The 14,476-nt window shown below is 41.0% G+C and overlaps 1 protein-coding gene across 3 annotated transcripts in view; it reads left to right on the top strand.

The window, feature by feature from the left end:
• Positions 1–14,476, top strand: part of tunar (TCL1 upstream neural differentiation-associated RNA) — a 118,940-nt gene that overhangs the window by 84,633 nt on the left and 19,831 nt on the right. The window contains exon 6 of one of the 3 annotated variants that reach the window (XR_016115976.1): positions 2,840–3,216. The exons of 1 other annotated variant lie outside the window; for it this stretch is intronic. The gene's annotated coding sequence lies outside the window, so the exon portion shown is untranslated. Of the gene's footprint in view, positions 1–2,839; positions 3,217–14,476 lie in introns of those variants that run through there. One more of the 3 variants, XM_089004236.1, reaches the window with a different exon arrangement.

Genomic DNA, 14,476 nt, shown 5'->3' with positions numbered 1-14,476 from the left:
TCTGGTTGGTGACCAACGGGGGGCGCTGTCGGCCCCGCCTGCACCTGCACAGGTGCTGGTCGTCCCGATCAGATTGGCGACCAACGGGTAGTGACGTCAGCCCTGCAGACAGCCTCGCAGGTGCTGGTCGTTATAATCACTGACACTTAAAAGGACACCCGGCACGACCATCCGGTGTCGGTTCATTGTTTGCTGCTTGTTTGCTGCATGCATTGTGTATGTGTTTGTTTAACCTTGGCGGACTTTTACTTTTGGTCTTCTTTTGATACTTTGTATATTTTCCATTCAGATGATTTTGATGTTTTACATTTTGTTCCTGCTGACTTTAATTTAATACAATTTGTCATACAACCTCCTGCTCCCTCCCGCCTGCTTTTTGGGATCCGCACCCGCCATCACCACCTTGCAAACCGTGACACATACATCTCATCTCATCTCATTTTCCATACCGCTTATTCCTCATTAGGGTCGCGGGGGTTGCTGGAGCCTATCTCAGCTGTCTTCGGGCACGAGGCGGGGTTGCCAGCCAATCGCAGGGCACACAAAGACGTACAACATTCACTCTCACACTCACACCTAGGGACAATTTGGAGTGGTCAATCTGCCTGCCATGGAGGGGTTTGTGGAGGTGTTCCCCACAGACTCAATATTTTTTTTCGTTTTTACCCGTCGACATCCTTCTGTTACTTAACTCATCCACTGCCAGACAATGTCCACTCCAATGCCAGGGTTTTTGTCATTGTCACTTAAATTCCAGGACTCACAGAATATTGAATTTTGGGACTACAAAAACCTTCAATACAACGTTAGAAACCTTAGATTCCTTAGATTTTGGACAGCCGCCTCGGTGGGCGGCTGTCCAAAATACAATGCAATACATACAGATTGGTTTGTATAGCGATTTAACGACAGCTGAATCTGTAACAAAGCGCTAACATGGAAAAAAGGGAAATGCTGCCCCTTGGTGGAAGGGAAAAACATTGCCAGAGGTCTGACCAGTGCTTTATTGTCAAGAAAACAAAACAAAATCTGAACAAAATCGAGATTGCTGCTCTACGTCATATTTTCAATTCCTGAATACATTTGTGAATGGCAGTGAATTAGTTAAAATAGGGGGACAAATTATTTCTCGCACATTATTTTGATGTTTTATTTTCCTCAAAGGAAAATATTTCTATACTATTTAATATTTATTAAATATGATGCATTTTGGTTGTTTTACTTGTTATACAATGCATTATTTATTGAAGTATTTCTGTCGCAGCTTTTTGTTTTACTTTAGTTTGTTGGAAAAGCTAATGTTCCCATTTTTGCAATAGATACAAATTACTATGTTTTACATGATAAAAAAGATGAACATAGTTATTTAGTATTAAAAAATGGATATCCACATCTACTTTCAGAAAAGGCTGATTTTTTTCCCCCCAGTCTACCGTTAATTACACTTAGTGATGAATGAGTCCAATATATAAAATATTTTCTTGTTGGGCTTTCCTCATGAAATTGACCAAGGGATGATAATAATAATCATCATTTTTCATTTCCCCCTTGGCCACTGGCATATTTGTATTTTTGTATTTTTTTGGCTGGACCTTAGCATTATTAGTATTTTTGTGTCTCATAATTGAAATACGGTGTGAGGCATTACATTGTAGGTGACAGCAATATGTTACACAATAGCCTGAAGAAGAAGCAGAGAGGACCAAAAAAAACATAAGTGGGCCAATTGTCAGTGAGTCATAAGCATATTGGGTAGGTTCCTTATACTTTTCAGGAGACCACAAAAATGGCTACGACTCGAAGAAGATGCTGTTTTGTTCGGTTTCACTGCTCTTGGTGTGAGAATTGGGCGTCATTTCTAATACCGCCTGTAACTCTTTAAAACGTCCCATTATTTTCTTGTGTGGGTGGCACATACAAGGATTATTATTTTTATTACATGTGCAGATTCATTAAAGTACTCTCTCTGAACACAGTGAAGTCATTATGTTCTATGGCTCAAATAGTTTTCACAGCATTCTCTTTCATTGCTTCTTGGTTGGTTTTGTGGCAAATTGTCTCGGGAGGAGGGGGGGGGGATTACATTTTATGATATTTGGTGGAATGACATGTTTGGTTTATTGGTGTCCTAATGGACACGGTAGCATTTTAATATGTAGTTCTGCATCTGGTTATCAAAAGTACTGGGATACTTTCGATGAAAAGGTTTCTTCAGCTGTCATCTGTACTTCTTTGTTAGAAGTACAGATGACGGCTGAAGAAACCTTTTCATCCATGGACCACTCCTGTACGACTGAGAGTTTACACAGACGTACACACACACGTACACAGACTGTATTGTATTGCCAATGTTTTTTCAATACCTTCAGAGAGTACAAAAATTATACTGAGAAGTAAAAAAATAAATTAAGTAAAACATTTGCATTCAGTTTACAACTGAGAAATTTCCATCTAACTGTGTTGTACTTCTAATACTATAATAGTTGGCGGCCATTTTATATACGCACAATCATTTGACATGTATATTTATAATCAGTTAATGCAAACAACAGCAGTTGCGTTCCTCTGGTTGAGCTCTCAACGAGAAAAGAAGTAGCCAGCCAAATTTCCCCTGATCCTCACAGACAGACATTGTATATTTTTAGATCAGCAATCCTTTTCCTTGCTAAAAAGTGCAGTCGGAGACTCTCTGCAAAGATTAATGACCAGTGATCCCCAAGCAAACTCGAGCCACTGGGGCAGCGAACCCTCTTTTGCTTCCCATGCAGCCCCAATCAGCAGCTAAACCCTCATTGTGCTGCTTCTTTACATTTCATGTGTGTGTGTGTGTCCCTTGCAGAGTGTGAACCAAAGAAGGTCGGCCATCTTTGCTTTGTTCAGCCAAGTGTGCAGCTGATGTTTGCATATTTCCAACAACCGCCGTTTATCAGTGCCGATGGCGTTTCACCCTCACCAGACAGGTAAAACCTGTAATATCAAGACCAAATTACAATAAAATAAAATAAACACTGAAAGTTCTAATTTAAAAGACACACTAATGGAACTTGCCAAAATCCAAACTCAAAACTTCAAATGACGTAATAACACCTTCTAAAGTATTCACTTCCTTTGCCACCTTATCCACTTGTTTTTAGGTACAGTAAATTCTCGTTATATCGATATTCTCGGGAGTCGGAAAACTTGTTGATATAACCGTACTGTCGATATATCCGTCATTGGCCGAACTGCATTAAAAAAAAAAGGGGGGGGGGGCAATACGTAAATGGGGGATCTTTGATATGGCATGTAATTTTATCATTGGGTTCATGGATTGCGTATCTAGCATGCTTGTTGTCTAGTAGTGAAGTGAAAAATAAACTTATGCAGAAAATAAAAACATCTTTACACTTTTTTAATGACTAATTCTTTAAAAAATGCAACCAATGCAAAATCCTCACATACACACGAAACCACGAACGCCAGCATGTACAAACATATGAAAAACAGTGATTGTTGCAAGCGATAAAGATAACTGAATACAACACAATTAAATACATGTATGGAAAACGAAAACTGCAACGTTTACATTACTTACGTTGATGAAGTATTCTGCAGCACGTCGAACTCTTTCGCGATGGAGGATTTGCTACTTGTTGGATTCTCCTCGACAGCCACTATTGCCTTGTACTTCGTTCCGAGGTCACAATTCTTACGTTTCCCCATGGTTTAAATTGGTGTTAAACAACTGTACTGTATATAAGCTCTGCTACGCCTTTTTTATTGTGCTCGAGTATGACAGTTCAAAACATGGAAGCTGGTAGAAAATAGCGTCTGCTACGCAAGACACGGGAGCTGACCAACGGCGCGACCGATACAGATTTCGATAATGGTGGTACTGTATAGAAACCCCTAAGCAAATATCGATTCACCTTAATTTGCTTTTGTATCGATATAAACATAGCAAAATAGCCCGCGGTTTTCACCAAACTGTTAGATTTTAGTACTTTGAGGCAGTTCAGATATCGCCCTAGCCTATCTCAGCTGTCTTCGGGCACGAGGCAGGAGACACCCTGAATTGGTTGCCAGCCAATCGCAGGGCACACAAAGACGTACAACAGTCACTCTCACACTCACCTAGGAACAATTTGGAGTGGCTAATCTGCCTGGCATGCATGTTTTTGGAGTGTGGGAGGAAACCGGTGGACCCGGAGAAAACCCACATGGGCCCAGGGAGAACATGCAAACTCCACACAGGGAGGCCGGACCGGGACGCGAAACAGTGACCTCTGCACTGTGAAGCCGGTGTGCTAACCACTCGACTACCGGGCCGCCCACGTTTAAATATAAGAATTACATTTACAAATGTCAATATAATTGAAAGTAAATCAAAATATATATTATCATTCCTGTACCTTTTAAAATGCCTTGAAGCTGGAAAAAAAAACTGGATTAAAAAAAAAATGTCTTTTTCGACAATATTGATTTCAAACTGTCACAAATTGTCTATACTGGAGTTTGTTCCGTTTTTGCTTGACAAATATTCAAACACATTCAAAATACGATTGCATGCAATTTTAATTCCTATATTTTGGTGGGCTCTTTATTCTTGTTGATTTGGCCAAATCTAGTTTATACGCTGAAATGTGTTAAAATAACCCCAAACAGCACACATGGCATGTACATCCAAAAAGAAAAATCATATTTGTTCATTTGAATAATTGCTTTTGTTCCGGTTTTTGTCCCAAGCTAATTAGACAAAGAATCCACAAAGAAAACATCACTTAGTCTAATCAAATCAGGATGAGGAGGCTGTCAGCACATCATTGCACATCTTATGATTAAGACAAATAAGCCGCAGCTCCATTCTGAGCTGAACTATTTTCTGTCCCGCTGGGCATCCTTTACATCAATTCCTTCTATTTCACTAAACGGAGCCATTTATCGGGGGACTTTGGTTCGTCATTTGTGTTTTTCATCAAGTCATCCTTCTCTTTTCTTGGTCCTCTATGATTAAAAATGAACACCGCAGACATCTTTTTGCTTGCAGAGTTAATCAGGCTTTGTGATAATTGACAGTTGTTTACTGCCCACTTGTTGCAACTTTATATCGATTTGTTGAGTTAGCTGTGATTTGTCTATTGAAAATTAACATCACTCATTCAAGCAACAAATGTATATATATATACAGTAAAGCTCTCGTTATATCGATATTCAAGGGAGTCCGAAAAAATATCGATATAACCGGGACTATCGATATATCCGACCCTGTTTGCATGTAATTTTCTCAGTGCGTGCGTAGAAATAGTATCGATATATACAGCCTGAAGAATGAATGTCTCTCTGTGTCTTTGTTTTGTCATATTGTCTCTATGCTGTCATATTATTTGTTATTTAGTTTTTTTTTTTGTTCTTTTGACTTCAAGACGGCGCCGCAGGAGTGGCTGCCTTTCCAGCAGCTCATGTATTTTGTTTTTCTACTCTCATTCCTTTCATCACTTTGCTGCTGTGAAATGTAAATTTCTCCACTGTGAGACTAATAAAGGCATATCCAATCCAATATATATATATATAATTTCATGGTGAGATCAGAGCATTGTCATCAAATGGTGAGTATAGTTTTTGCCTCTTTGAATGTTGCTGTGCCGATGACCATTTTGTGTAATACAGAGGGTTGTGTCAGGAAGGGCATCCGACGTAAAAGCTTGGCCAAAACAAACATGCGGATCAAACCTCTAAAGGTGGAGGACACTGATTTGCTGTGGCCACCGTTTGAAGGGAAAAGCCGAAAGGAAAAGAAAAAGAAGATTTTTTTTTATTTATCACCAGTCCTGTTATACAGTGATATCTTGGCTTATGAACGCTTTAGCTAACGAACTTTTCGCCTTACGAACGTTAAATTCGTGAGAATATAATCGTGGCATACGAACATTTTTTCGGGAAACACACGGACGCGCCACAATGAGTGATGTGTCATTCGCGAACGAGCCGGTTCTTGGAGCTCCTAACAAGGAGCTGGTAATGGCAGCCGACTTTTTTGTTTGTCCAATATTCTCCGCTCCAGTCTTTGGTTAAAGCCGCACGTGATTGGTCAAGGTCCGTGATAGAGGAGGGAGGGGACACACGCACAGCAGCAGCAGTGAGCGGGCTGGGGTTGGGGCTACAGAAACAGAAACACACACACACAGACAGAGCACAGTGAAATTTAGACTCGTATCAACTTTATTGATAGTTCCAAGGCAGAGTGTAGACTGCAAGGTTAAAATATCCCATCAATCAGGCTCCACAGTAACCCGCACAAGCCATCTGTACAATTTGAAGAGAACATACAAGCAAGGGAACCAGCGGTTAATGAAGTTTCCAATCTGTTGATGTTGCAATATCACAACTTCCAAGATGTACAACCCAGAGCTCCTTGAGACACTTTATGCAAAAATATATCCATTCCATCAAGCCATCAACGACCATCACAAAATAAAACGACTTTATTATACTGTACATTTTATTTCTTTAATGACAATACCATAGCGCATTTATTATAAATAAAATAAGCTATATTGTGTGTAGTTTTAGGGCTTATTTAGTCGAAAATTATGTTTTATGGTGACCTGGGAACGGATTATTCTCGTTTTAATGGTTTCCTATGGGAAGTTAATTTTTGGAATACACACTTTTCGCCTTACACACTTTCTGGGAACCAATTAAGTTCGTAAACCAATGTATCACTGTACAGTAAAACATTGCTTTTTATCGGGCTAAATCATTCGTGTCTATCGGTCCATTTCTTGTTTTTCGTCAGGCTGCATCATTGCTTGCATGTTCCTGACAAAGTTTACATCAACTTTTTCGTGTTGTGGTTCATTCACTACCAGTTGTGCATAAATGTGTCCACTCCAGGCCCAGGGTTTTTGTCATTGTCACTCAAATTCCAGGACCCACAAAATATTGGGTTTTCGTACTACATAAAAACTCAATGCTTAGTTAATTCCTAAATCATATGGGTCCGGAGTTATATGAGCTTGAAATGAGGGGGGCTGTCCAAAATACAATTCAATCCATATGTACAGATTGGTTTATATAGCGCTTTAACAACAGCTGAATCTAGAACAAAGCGCTAACATGGAAAAAGGGAAATGCTTCCCCTTGTGGAAAAGAAACAACATTGCCAGAGGCCATGGTCAGCGCTTTATCAGCACCCACAGTAAGAAAAAAACAAAACCTGAACAAATTCAGGAATGGCAGCGAATTAGTTAATTGGGCTGGGGATACATTTGACACCTTTGTTTCCTCAATTGTGAATTAGGTAACTGGTAATTTCAGTACACCACTATTGTTATGATCTCATCAACCAAAATGCTAACTGTATTTGACAATAATTAGCCCGTAGTCGCTAACTGTGGCGTGAGCAAGCTAAGCTAAAGAGGTTAGCTCCTCGTTGCGACATGCAGAATCATGTTGCCAAGGCAGATTGGCTGCATAAAAAGCAGCGAGCAGCTGCCGTTTGATACCCGGCGCGCGTCTCGACGTGATGTGGGCCCCCCGTGACATTTTCACCGCCTTCGAATCTCATCAGCGTGGTAATTAATCATTGACCAAACAAGGCGGCACCAGGAACATCGGCACTCGCCGCATCCCACGGGGTGATGGGATAAATTGTTGCCATGGTTCCGATGACTCCGATATTGGCATTTATGCTGCAATCTACGTTGTTCCACCATCCGATGGCGGTTGAACGTTCATGTCGCGGCAATCTCTGTTTTACCTTATAAAGTGAGCACAGCTTTCTCATTTTGTAAATATTGGATGATGTCCGACTTTGAATGTCATCAATGAGGGAGTGGGCCACGGAATACTTTATGACAGTTGAAATGGCCCCTGATAGGAACAAAGGTTTCACACAAACATCAACAGGATTAGATTGGCTAAAATAGAAACTGGACCCGTGACATAGGACTGAAATGGAAGTCACATGCACGTCTCTCTCTCTCTCTCTCTCTCTCTCTCTCTCTCTCTCTCTCTCTCTCTCTCTCTCTCTCTCTCTCTCTCTCTCTCTCTCTCTCTCTCTCTCTCTCTCTCTCTCTCTCTCTCTCTCTCTCTCTCTCTCTCTGTCTCTCTCTCTCTCCCACTGTCTCATTCTCTCTCTAACTCTCTGTGTCATAAGCGTCACACAAGTCACACACTAACCTTGTATCTGAGTCTACTTTTTGAATGTCTCTGCTTGCATTTATCTTCCCGGCAATGCAGCATTCGATTGGATTAGATTAGCCTTTATTTGTCTCACAGTGGAGAAATTAACATTTCACAACAACAAAAACAAAATACAGAAGCTGCTGTAAAGGAAGCCACTCATGTTGCACCATCCTGAAGTCAAAAACCAGATATAAATAACAAATAATGTGTCTTGACACAAAAGACACAGTCTTCAATCTTTAGCACTTTCTGCACCCTCTTTGTTGTATGAAGCAGTTCTACATGAAAGAGGAGATGATCAAGGCATCCTTTTCACCAGTGGATCAGGGACATCATGGTGAAATGTGCACGTCTGCTACAAGCTAAAAGTTATATGCAAACACAGAGCTGTCGCATTCAGTGACGAAAAATGATTGTCTCACATCTCCTGTCCCATGTAAATCTGCTTCACTTCCAAGCCGCGACAGTTCCACATAAGCATCGGCGCTCCGCGCTGACGCTACTTTTTTGTCGTCGCGGGCTCCTCAAGCTATGCGTCCACTAGCCGCAGGCTGTCCAACAGCACCGTGCGTGTGTGTGTTTGTGTTAATGTTTGCGACTTTTCACCTTGTCAAAGTGACCTTATAACACGGTACTCTTTGTCATCAGATGATGATGAGAGCAGCGGTGGCATCCGGAACCAGCTTTTAATGTGAACTGAGGGGATTTGTGGAGGGCGGCGAAACACAAAAACACGGCCCCACTCCAGGATGAAGCTGTCAAAGATAACATCAGAAGAGCTTTGTTGTTTCAGAAAACCCCTTGGAATAGTCAAGTTTTTAAAAAGGAAAGAATAGAGAAAGGAGGGGAGGTCACGGGCATTGGGATGCTGCGCCAAAACCTCCCCAAATCCATCGCACTCGCGAGGTCAGATTATTCTCAAAGCTGCTGAAGCAGAAAGTTGAAGCAGTGCACTATCTCTCCAGGGAAAACGGTGTGAGTTCAAGGCCTTGGAGTCTGCAAGACTGGAGAAATGTATCTGCAAGCGCTGGAATTATTCATATTTAGACGTGCTTACCAGTCACTATTAAATCAAAGTAAGCAGAAACAGAAGAGGCGGGGGGAGAAAAATGGGAGCTTTTCAGCAGCGTTGCGTAGACGTGCGCTCACGGCCACAATTTTTTTTGTAATCTGCTCATTTACAATTCATGTCAAGTCACCACCACCCCCACCCCCCTTGCTCTGCCTTTTGAAGTAGGAGGGAGAGAGAGAGAGATTGTGAGAAAAAGAAGAAAAACGGCGCCGTGGGCAAATGTCTTTCCCCTGTTTGACCTTCAAACGGTGCTGATCGTTGATAGGGAGCCGCTTTGATTTTGATGGACACGTTTGTGCCGTCGCGCAAAAAAAAGAGGTCTGGAAAACGGACCTCCACCATGTTTTGAAACATCCTAATTTGCATCAGTCCAACTTCACAGCTGTCCACCTTTTATATATGCCTCGTTTGTTTTTCAGGTTAATGATTGAATTGCAAATTTCCTCATTGTGGGGCTGTTAAAGGATTTTTGATTCTGAACTGTATGAGCTGTTTTGAAAAATATTCTTGGTGGACAACCAATCAAACCAAAGATAAATTAAAATATGCATGTTTCGGTTAAGCTTTGTGTATTAGGGGCTAAAGGTTCAATTTCTGATGGTAAAATACTGGTGATGGATTCAGTACATGGTTGAGGATTTGACAAGAGGTTTGCCTTTTCATTTTTTTACCTTTGAAATTGACACCAGATCTAATTTTTGGCGGCGAATGAGTTAATCAGGTGATTGTTGGACGGATACTGGCAGTAAAGTCATCTAATGTGAGTACCTATCTTTAAATATTCATTCAGAATGGAAAACGAACATGTTTTTTTTCTAATGAGGGGAAAAATCCTGTCCTGCCGTTGATATACAAACTATGATCCCAAAATGCTCAATCATGAACTGAATTTATTTGATGCAAATCATATAATTTGTCGGATAGGGTGATTTATTCCTTTATTTTGTTGGTCGGAAAATAATGACATAGGAAGTAAAACCAGATCAAAGGTATGCTGAATAAGCGAAATGGGATGTGCCCGCCTACCTCCCTGTCAAATCCAAACATGGGCAGCCAAATCATCTTCATGCAGGTTTGTTTGTGCTTACAGTTTATAATCCTTACGCAAATGAAGCCTACTTTTCACCCAATCTATAAAAAAGAGAACGGAACTACCCATCAGCTTCTGTTGAGAGGGCGCCGCCAGAGTGCAGACGTCAAGGCGTCCCGGGAAGCCTTGGAGGCAGTCGACTAGTGTAGCTTATGAGGTGTGAAAGGCAGATCAATGGAGATCAAGATTTAAATGAAGACTGATTTTAATTGGACGACTCTTATTGACGTCCCTCCACCGCTTGGACCGCTGCTCCGGGGTCCTCGTGACCGTGCCTGCGCCAGATGAACATTTGCTGATCTTTAGCTGTTCATGTAACCAAAGGTGTCAATATCAATCCAAAAAGGCTTTTATGAGGGCCATTCACCCCCCCATAACCAAGTTTATTGTCACTAGTGGCTGACAGATTCTCCTCAGGCTACAATTTTAATAGAAGTATAACACCTCCCACCCCCACTCCTATCCCCACACTCATCGCGAGGGAAAAATCTCAGACACATCTGCATTGGGTGAAAATCAGTAGCAATCTACCTCTGCTGATTTTTTTTAATCTTTTTCCACTAACTATAAGTGCTCTCAACAACAATGATGGACTAAATAAACCATGTTATTATTACAGTGATACCTCAGCTTACGAACTTAATTGGTTCCCAGAAAGTGTGTGTAAGGTGAAAAGTGTGTATTCCAAACATTAATTTCCCCCAGGAAACCATTAAAAATGAGAATTATCCATTTCCAGGTTCCTATAAACTATAATTTTCTCATACTTAAGCCTTAAAGGACAACCGACATCACTTTTTTGTTTCCGAACTGACATCAGAAAAACGTTTTATAGCATCCAAAACACGCAGTATGATATTTTTAGTCAAATGCAAAACACCAATAAAAATTACTTAAAGTGTGCTGAAAATGCAAAAAATTGAAACAGGAAGTGGCCAGTTTCAGAAGGTCCCGCCCCCTTGTTCGTGGCGTCACCCCAAGACGTCTTGCCTTGCTCGAGAATCAAAACAATGGCTTCAGATTTGGAGAATAGGCTTTCTTGTTACTCATCCAGTTATGAATATGATTCAAATAGTTCTGAAGAGGAAAGCATACATGTTTGCAATCGATTAAAGAATTTATTCCGTGCCATTTTGAGGTAATAGGCGGGGAAAATGTAGCACTACAAAAGAGGCAGAAAATGGCGACAAAGCTCCGTGTAAGGAATTAATCAGCCCGTTTCCTCAGGCTGATTTATTCCTTACACGGAGCTTTGTCGCCCTCTTCTGCCTCTTTTTGGTGCAACACAAATTTTTCAGACCAAACAAGTACAGCAAAATGCATTGACGTGATGGAAGGACGGCTACAATGTGTCCTTTTTTCAGTCAGGAGCGTTCCTTCAGTGACGTAGGGTGAGGACTCGTCACCAACTCAAAAACAAGACTTCTGGAATATTCAGTGCAAGTCTTAAAACATAAAATATAGCTATATGCGGTGGAATCTTTGTAAAATATTCCTATCCAAGAGGCTTCGTCGCTGACGAAGCCTCTTGGATAGGAGGCGAAAACGTCCAAAACCTTCAAAATTGTTATTATTATTGTTATTATTATTACACATGAGGGTGATCTCTTCAAGTGCGTAAAGTGTCAAAATGTGCTGATGAGATCGAGGAGCATAAGGACGTGAGCTCCTGAGAAGACATATGAGAAAATGTGATCATGGTGCTGTCGATGATGCAGTCAAATGCAATCAATTTGATGGTTTTGGGGAACTGGATGTTCCACTCTGAAGTACGAAAACAAATCACAGAACACAGAAAGAAATCAGATGTGCAAGTGGAAATTTGATTTGAAGATGAAACAATATGATACACCATTTTACTCTGTAAAAGCTATTCATTTTTGAATAAATTTCATAAATTGTCCGTGCAAGGAAATATGAAGAAGTGATACCTCTGACTCTTTCAAAACATTTGTACGTCATTCAGCGACATGGACTATATAGCCCCGATTGCTGGTCGAATCTACAAAATGTATTTGCCACAATAGCATACTGTTTTTTTCTCCGTTGTGTGACTGTTTTAACCCCCAAGGTTTAAGGTGTTAAATTTAAGGCCCGGGTGCCACATCTGGCCCACCACATCATTTAATGTCCAAGAAAGAAACTCAAACATGTCAACATCTATGAAATTTACTAAATCACAACCAAAGTGTAAAATTGTCATATGGAAGGGTTTTTGGGGGGGGAGAATTCTTGCAGTCATAAAGTCCCTCCAACAGAAATGCTAACCAAAATGTGGCCCGCTACTGAGTTTGCTACTGTTTGACAATTGTGATTTATTTTTAAAGCTGTGAAGGTGACATTACCATTTTTTTCATGTTACCATCTACATGAGCCCTAAAGATAGCTGCTAACGTTTGAAGACTTCCCTGCCAGTATCCGTCCAACAATCATGATGCGTATGTGGAACTGCCACGGTTTCGAATTGAAGCGGATTTACGAGGGACAGGCGTCCCTCGTAAATCTTTTCGTCAATGGATGCTACAGTTTCGTGTTTGCTTTCGACATTTAGCTTGTACCGCACGTGCATTCCACCATGATGTCCCCGATCCACTGATGAAAAGGACGCTTTGATCCTCTCTTTCATCTAGAACTGCTTCATGTACTAAAGAGGGTACAGGAAGTGCTTAAGATTGAATGACTGTCTGTGTCTTTTGTGTTGTGGCACATTGTTTGTTAGTTTTTTATTGATGTTTTTGACTTTAAGATGGCGCCGCGAGAGTGGCTGCCGTTACAGCAGCTCCTGCATTTTGTTTTTCTACTTCTTCCTTTCCTTTTCTCTTACTTTCAACACTTTGCTGCTGGGAAATGTGCATTTCTCCACTGCCAGACTAATAAAGGCTCATCCAATCCAACCTGATTAACGATGACTGATTTGTATTTTGATTGGCATGTGATGCGATAAGGGGATGGCAAAACAGACCTCGATAAATGTCAGGGCATCCCTTGCATGTATATTCTTCGATGCTAAAAAAAAGAGGAAAAAAGAAGCCAATAAATAACGTGTATGCATTTTCGCTCCATGCAAGAATACTGAAAGCTTCTCAGCAGTCAAGGGACTGAATCATTAGCTGGTAGGCTCCGTCTTGACAGACACGTCATCTTCTTTGGGGAATTTTAATTGGTGGATGGCTAAAAGTAGACTTATTAAAATGACAACATTGCCTCTGTTGGTATACCTTGAGTCACTCAATTAGGATTTTTTTTTTCCAGGAGTGCCCGTAAATCTTAGCGAAAAACATTTTCAGAGGGGTTGGCTGGAATCCAGTGGAATTGCTTTGATGCATTAATTGGCTGCTGTGGTCGTATTATTTGGAGGGCAGATGAAGCTCGTAGTGCTTCTGGCCAATGCGGCTTCTGCTTTGATCTTGCCGCCCTCCCCCGACTTCGCCCCCCACGCAATCCAAAGAACACCCCAAGCGGTTTTGTCTGAGTTTCATAAATCTATTATCCAAGTTGAACAAAAGCCACAAAGTACACCCTCCAAATCACTGCAGAGGAAGTTCGAAAGAATGCTCAAACAAGAATCCCAAATTGCGGTGGATCCTAATTTCTTATTAGCAAAAAGCTTTTTGCGTGTATTCTCAGCATTACATTTAAGGGACAACCAATGCCTCCAGACAAGTTGTGTCCATAATTTGTAAAATCACTTCAAATGACTTCTACTGAGCATATTTTACAAAGATTCCACGGCATATAGCTATATTTTACGTTTTAAGACGCACGCTGAATATTCAGGAAGTCTTGTTTTCGAGTTGGTGACGATTCCTGACGTGACGTCACTGATGGAACGCCCCTCACCGAGAAAGCGACACACAATGCATTTTGGGTACTTTGTTTGGTCTGAAAACATCGTGTTGATCCATGTTGATGGCAAAATTAGAAGGAAAACACATAAATAACGTGATGGTGAATCATTGTGTGTTGCACAATGATTACTATTTGATACTGGCTGACACAAATTCCCTATTTGAACCAATTTTCTATTTGAATCATATTCATAACCGTATGAGTAACAAGAAAGCATCTTCTCGAAATCTGAAGCCATTGTTTTGATTCTAGAGCAAGGCGAAGACGTCCTGGCGTGATGTCACGAACAAGGCGGCGGG

Source organism: Hippocampus bargibanti, linkage group LG09 (assembly GCF_051943395.1).
Source record: "Hippocampus bargibanti isolate YZ-2025 linkage group LG09, ASM5194339v1, whole genome shotgun sequence".
NCBI lineage: Eukaryota > Metazoa > Chordata > Actinopteri > Syngnathiformes > Syngnathidae > Hippocampus > Hippocampus bargibanti.
Note: the sequence above shows the minus strand (reverse complement) of the source record. Positions and strands in the feature narration are given on the sequence as shown.